Source organism: Miscanthus floridulus, chromosome 12, assembly GCF_019320115.1.
Source record: "Miscanthus floridulus cultivar M001 chromosome 12, ASM1932011v1, whole genome shotgun sequence".
NCBI lineage: Eukaryota > Viridiplantae > Streptophyta > Magnoliopsida > Poales > Poaceae > Miscanthus > Miscanthus floridulus.
Window position 1 is genome coordinate 67234147 of NC_089591.1, and position 7048 is coordinate 67241194.

A 7048-nucleotide genomic window follows, 5' to 3' on the forward strand; every position below is an offset into this window, starting at 1 on the left:
CATAACGACTGGCGTACCACAGCGCCGCACCATCGTGCCGCCATGGCCGGCGATGGGGTGTCTCCTGTGCATCCATGCCTCCACCACTTAGGTCAATCAGTGCGGCTTTGTGTGTAGATCACGTTGGTGTGTTTGGTTACACTGGAGTCCTTGCCGTTGGCAAGATATCATCTGCCGACCGCTGTGCTCTGTATTCGGGCCGCTAACACGTGGGGTCCGCTGACCTGTGGGTCCCGGACGTCAGTGAGAGCAGCTTAGGGTTTTTGTTATTCTTTTACAGATTTTTGTACCAACTTGGAAAAATCATAAGTGGTGTTGTAGATGTCCATTTTTGGTGAACCAAATTTTGTTGTGTTCCTCTTGAAGTGTAGTATTTTAACAAAGTATGAGATATACAGTTTCTGGTATTTTTCATGGTGATTAAAATGTATTTAGATAAATGCTTTTTGAATGTTTATAATCTTATAAATTATATATCTTGAGCTAGAAATGTGATAAAATTGTGATTCTAATTTTGCTAGTCTTATGTTGACATTCTCTAGCCAAGAAAAATATTAAGCTTGCAGTAAACTTGATTGAAATATGATCTTTATATTTATCATTAATAAATGGCATTTTCTGAGGAAAATTGTAGGGATAAAAATATGTAACATATTGATATGCAAATTTTTTGTACAGTAGTATGGCACTAGGATGAAGTTAAAAAATATATATAATCTGTTGTTTGACACTTTTCTATAGGGTTTACTATTTTCACTAAAATAGGCCTTGCTAGCTTATCATTTTTGCATAGAATGTTATACATGACCAAATGTTATGAAATGTTCACAGTAGTCTATTGTGAGAACTAAGAAGTCACTGTAATTTTATGAGAATTTATTGTGCATATTTGGTATATGTTTGTTATTTCCCCTAATTATCTAACTAAATTAATAAAGGTATTTAAGTAATTAAATTGTTATTGACCATGATGTTTTCTATGGTCTTGTGATGCATAATAATTGTTGATGTTCATAGTAAGGCTTAGAAGCAAGTGATTGTATGCAACTAATTAATTGTTGCTTTGTAATTCAAATAGATGGTTGCATGTATAATTTCGGTTGTGTGTATGATTTCATATTGATAATGATCTTTGCTGTAAGACTTGTTAATAACAAAGTTGTAGATAACTTACTAGTCTACCATGTGTTAAATTTTTATGGTCATAGGCCTTAGGGTTTAAGAGTTTTAGCTATTACAAGTTTGCTATCCGAGATGTTTACTTTTCGAACATATTTGATTGACTGATTTGTTTGACCTATATAACTATTGAATCACTTTTAGAGTATTGAAATAAAGTTGTAGACAATTTTATAAGCTTTCCAGAATGTCCACAACCATTTGATTTCGATGTACATAACTCTAGTTAAGGTTAAAACAAGTAGTTGTTGTTTTGTAGTTCGCTAAATAACTTGCAGAAGTGTTTGCTTAGGTAATAGAGTAGAGATATGCACCTACTCAGTAGAATATGATGCACTTGTTATTACTTTAATACCACGCTATTTAAAATACTTGTGAGGATGCATTAACCATGTTTTATCATATTATACGTGTCGTCATATATGCATTCGCAATATCTTATTCCATGATCATGCATATAGGATCGACCGAGGAGATAACATTGCTAGAATTCAATAAAGAAGAGAAAGGGGATCAGTAGGAGACTCCTCAAGCCATAGCTCTCGAAGAAGAGGAACAGACTCTAGAAGAGCTCCCAGAGTGCCCTAATCACTGCCCCACCTCTTTTCTTAAAGACAAGCCCCAGAGCATTCTAAGTCTCCAAGTGTTTTACCAAATACTACTTGAGTTCTTTATGATTGATGCATTAGGTTATAAGAGTTGATTGAAAACACTTTATGCATGGAACTACCTTGTCCAGATATATACACCTTTAACCCTGTGTAGGTCTAGGATCGAATATATGCTTAGCCATGCTTAGACTGATAGAAGTCGGGTGATTTCCTATCACCTGTGAGATATAGGTGGATACCGAAGCACAGTTGGCTATATTTGCTATCATGAAAAGAACCATGGGATAATATAAATGAAGGCTAGGCAGAGTCTATATGTAGGTTAACTTATGTGATTCTATCTATGCCGATTAAGGATCGTTTTATTGTTGGCGCTGTTTGACAAGATTGAACGCATGCCTATCACTTAGCTGGCCAGATAACTAGTTTCGACCGTGAAGCCAAGTAGCTCAACTCAAGCCAGGCCCCGCTCTATAAGAGTGCACACTCTGGATGGTAGTAAGGATGTATGGGGAGCTAGACGTGAGCCCAAGGATAGGCCAGGCCTAAACGTCCTAGCAGCTGGTTGTCCCTGATTGTGCGGCGCTGGGCGAACCCACGAAATGTGGACTTAAGTTATAACAAAGGTGACCTAAGGCGACTAATGATCTGGTCTACCAGGGTTTGTGTTAGGAATAAATTCCCAGCTGATTGAAATCGATTCGAATCGTCGTCTCTCCCGGATAGTGAGAAACTTAGCTAGTCCCAACATCATAGTAATTGTACTATGGAATGTGATGGTTCGGATAAACATGGAATTACTACACCGACTATGGTTACTATTGTATGCTCTTAAAATGATATATCACATGTTTGTCATAGGATAGTTGCTAATCTAGAGATGGATAGTTATAATTAACTTGATGACAGAACTATAATTGTATAACTGAGTTAATCGCTTTTTATGCAAAATGTTGTCAAGCTACCTCCACTTATATAGCCTTGCATAATCCTTGGAGTCAATTTATTTCTAGTTTATGACGGGTAAGTCTAGCTGAGTACCTTCTCGTACTAAGGGTTTTATTCCTATTATTGTAGATGGTACCGTCTATCACGGATATTGTAAGAATTGCTTCTATCCCACTGTGGATGAGGAGTGAGCCTTGGGCAGACCTCTTTAATAATCCTTCTATCATGCTTTTGTGGATTGTGATCATATGATGGCATTGTATTTGAACTATGTTGGAAAGGCTACTTTAGAACTTTACTTTGCTTCCGCTACTATCTATCAAACTTGATTTGTAATAACTCTATTTCGTACTCTGAGAAATGAACTATATCTGTGAACTTTAAGTAACGTGTGACATGAATGTTGAATCATGTATGATCTTGGTTGTATGTGGATCATTTATCGAGACTCGTCGTGGTACTCGACAGACTATCGGGTTTATATGGGCTCAAGTATGACAGTGCGACCGCTTGCAGGCTGCCATTGTACTTGTGCTCTTTTAAATTGGTCGGTTCTACGACACCTCGGCTCGCCAGAGGCAATTCCTCAGCTCCGAGGCTTGCCGGTCATACTGCTCATCCAGAGCAAGCAGGTACATGGTCTAGTGCACTACGGTAGGACTATCCTCTTGTGCATCTCATCCTTGCAAAGCCTCCATGCGAGCCCTCCATACCCATTGATTCTTTTCCAAAGGTGGAAAGATCCTCATGGGGGTACGGGCAATGGGCTCTTCATAGATCTGGCAGAGGTATCGCAAGACTTTACGAGCCACAACCTGGTAGGTGTCGATGAAGTGAAACTTGATTGCGGTCACATTCTAGGCTTCAGTGATGTCGAAGAACTCTTCACTCTTCCCAATGTAGACAGTAACCTCTCACCACTCGATGCCATGCTTCTCATACTCACGGCCCTCATACTCAGGATGATCTTTGACTCTGAGCTTTTGTAGGGTGGCATGCAGGATTCTAGGAAAACCCTCAACGTTCAGGCAGTAACTACTAACCTAGGCTCCTGTCATCTCTAGCAGTGGTTGTGAGGAAGGACTGAGCGAAAAGCTTGCTCAAACAAAAAGCTAGACGAGCTAAAGCGCGCCGAGTGGTGGTATCAATGGCTAAGCCTAGCCCTGCTTATAACCTATGAGTCTAGTGTTTTTGTAAAGTGGACACGATAAAATATTCTATTTGCATTCAAGTCCTTTTCTACCTCAAAACAGAGTACGGAGTGGGAGAAGTATCCCGCCGGCCGATGGGCGCCGTCTAGAGGCTGGCTTGGCGTTAGCGATGAGGCTCGACGCGGGCAGGACGTGCTTGGGGAGGCGCACGGACCACCGCCGGACCCGGGCCTGGCCGCGGCACAGACCGAGGCAGGGCACCACACGACGGCCACTCACGCGCACCGTACGCGTAGGCGGCCATGGCGCAGTCGACTTCGGGGCAGCGACGGGTGGCCACGGCGCATTGGAGGGTGGCGCGGAGACGTCAGTGGCACTGCGAGGCACCACATGGGGGTGGAGCGACATAGGGTGATGTAGGCCCAGGTGCGCTCACGCGCACGGCGGTAGGCGAAGGAAGCGGCCGCGGTGTAGAGTGCAGCGGGGCTAGAAAAGGAGCGTGGGAGGGCGGCGCTGGTAGGACGGCTCCCTGGCTCCAAGCAGCCAGGCGCGCTCGCGCGTGCGGCTGCGTCTGTGGAAGCGGCCACGATGGGCGTAGAAGAGCGAGGTGATACGAAGCCACGCGAGGGCTTCGGTGAGCGGGAGGCGAGCGGTGGCGTGGGGGGAGGCCAGAGCTGGGGCTGTGGCTCTAGTGCAGGACCAAGGAGCTTGCGCACGCCCGCACGCACAGGTGAGGGGAAAAGGGCAACGACGGGCGTGGCCATGGCGTGCTACAAGGCAGCGGGCTGGTCATGGTCTGGCCGGGCGCTGCGGCACAGGCGCGCTGAGGAGCAGCGGGACCAGCGTGGGACCAGGGGTATGCGCGCGCTCGCGAGGGGAAAAGGGGAGGGGCGATGGGCGATGTGGCCATGGCGAAGGATAGAGCGAGCGAGTGAGCTAGGCTAGCTGGGCGACGACATTTACATGGCTCGGCCATCTTTGGCCACGTATGCATTAAAGGCGCGTGGCGTTCGTGTGATGCGGCTTAAAGAAGACATGCCGCGAAGTACCATGACGAGACGGCTCGGCCTTGTCTATGTGCGGATGGCGGCAGCAGAATAACGGTCGCGTGCAGAGCCCGCCACACAAAACCAACACACAAGGCGACGTGGGGAGAGCAGCAGCATCACGACAAGGTCATTAGTTCGACGGGACAACAAAGGCAGTGGCTACTCGGCGGTTAGGTAGTTAGGGCAGCGAGGAGAGTGCCACGTTGGCCAAACGACGGCGTCTACAGCGTCGATGTGGCCCATGCCTACCCTGGCCGGCAGCGAGCTCAGCCGGCCTCGCCGAGGCGACTGCGGCCCACCCCAGTTCGTCGTGTGGCCAGCAGCCAGCAAGACCGATCATAGGCATGACCATGGCCAGGACCGACAGCAATGTGCACGCGCGGTGATTTTGGCTCAGGCCGACCAACAACAAACAATGACGAGCACAAAATTTAAAGCAACACCAAAACTGCTAATGATCATGATTGAGACCCAACTAATGTCACGGCGCTAAATTTGATCTCATCAGCTATCCCACGGAGCAATCCACACAACAAACGGGCCACACGAGAGGAAGATACAAGCACGCCAACTTAGGTTCGTCACTCGGGCACCAGTTCATGAACTGAGTTTCAGAACATGGGTTACAGCGCATTTCGAAAGAACTTCAGGATATTTTTGGGGTAACCCCGCAACGTCAAACCAACCTACAAACTACACCAAGTCAAGGTACTCGTCATGAATCATCAAACTATACAAAAACTTGGATATATTGTTTTATCATTTTATGTAAGTTTAAAAATTATAAAACACGAGAGCTTGGTTAATTAATTTCTTTTGGGCCTTAATCAAGGTGCTAAGCGAGCTCGTAACACCAGAGGTGTTACAAAATAGCTAGAAGGAACGGAGGTCGACCGGCTCCTGTCCTTTCCGCAGGGCCCTCTGTACGATAGCCAAGGGCCAGAGCTAGGGGACCAAAGAAGGAAGGCGCCGACTGAGGGAGGCCATACACTGCTCACTTGGAGCTCTATTTATGCTCTGGGATCTGAGTGGTTAGGAGGGCATTTTAGTCTTTGTAAAAGTTACGGATGTGTATAAATAGAGCTCCAAGTGAGCAGTGTAAAGGGAGAGGAATGAAACCCTAATTCCTTGAGATATATGCAAATACCTTTTGTCACTCCACGCTCCCTTCGTTCGATTTCGTTGAGCTTTCGGTAGTTTGAGCAGCAGCCTGGTGTTCGAAGGCTAAGGCCTAGAACAACACCATCGCCCCTCTTTTCATTACTGACTATATAGAGTTGATTGGTTAAAAATAATTTAAATCTTAGATTTATATCATAACGTTTGTTAGGGATTTATTATCAATGTTCTATAGATACTACGTACTCCGTACATAATCATTTTTATTATCTTTCTATTCTGATTGAATAACTTTTTATTTGATTTTTTGGAACATTATATATTGCAACAATTCCTTGGTGGATTGGAACTTTACAAATTGGATAGAATTTTTCCGTCTAAAATATGTTTAGACACCAATATGGTACCTTAATTGACAGGAGCTCTGCCATTTCATTTGAGGTAGAGATAAGAATGTCTAATAGTACAGATACCCGCCACGGCGACCTACTCCACGAGAAGGCAGGTTACCACAACGGCTGAAGAGCGCGTAAAAAGAAGGCGTGTCTCCCCCATGTTTTCCTTCACATGCGAGCAAGGCTGTCTCCAGTCCCGACAAGCTGCATGCTATTTTGAAAGATACGACAATTTCCTTTGGCTGTGTTTTTGCCACTTCCTCCCACCAGTCGGCCAGTGAGGGCTACTTTGGCAGCAGCTTTCCCCGTCGGGATCCCGCCGTTTTCCCGGGGCTAGAAACCCACGTGGAAAGCAGTGATTTTCCACACGCCGCGGCTCGGTGTATTTATGTAATACATTCTGTGATGCAACAGTCTGTAATACATTCTACAACACATTCTATAATACTTTATGAGTTATGTATTTCTGTAATACATTTTGTGATGCAATATTTTGTAATAAATTATGCAATACATTCTATAATACTTTATGATTTATGTATTTCTGTAATACATTCTCACAATCTTGAATTATGGAACTCTAGATATGAGAATGG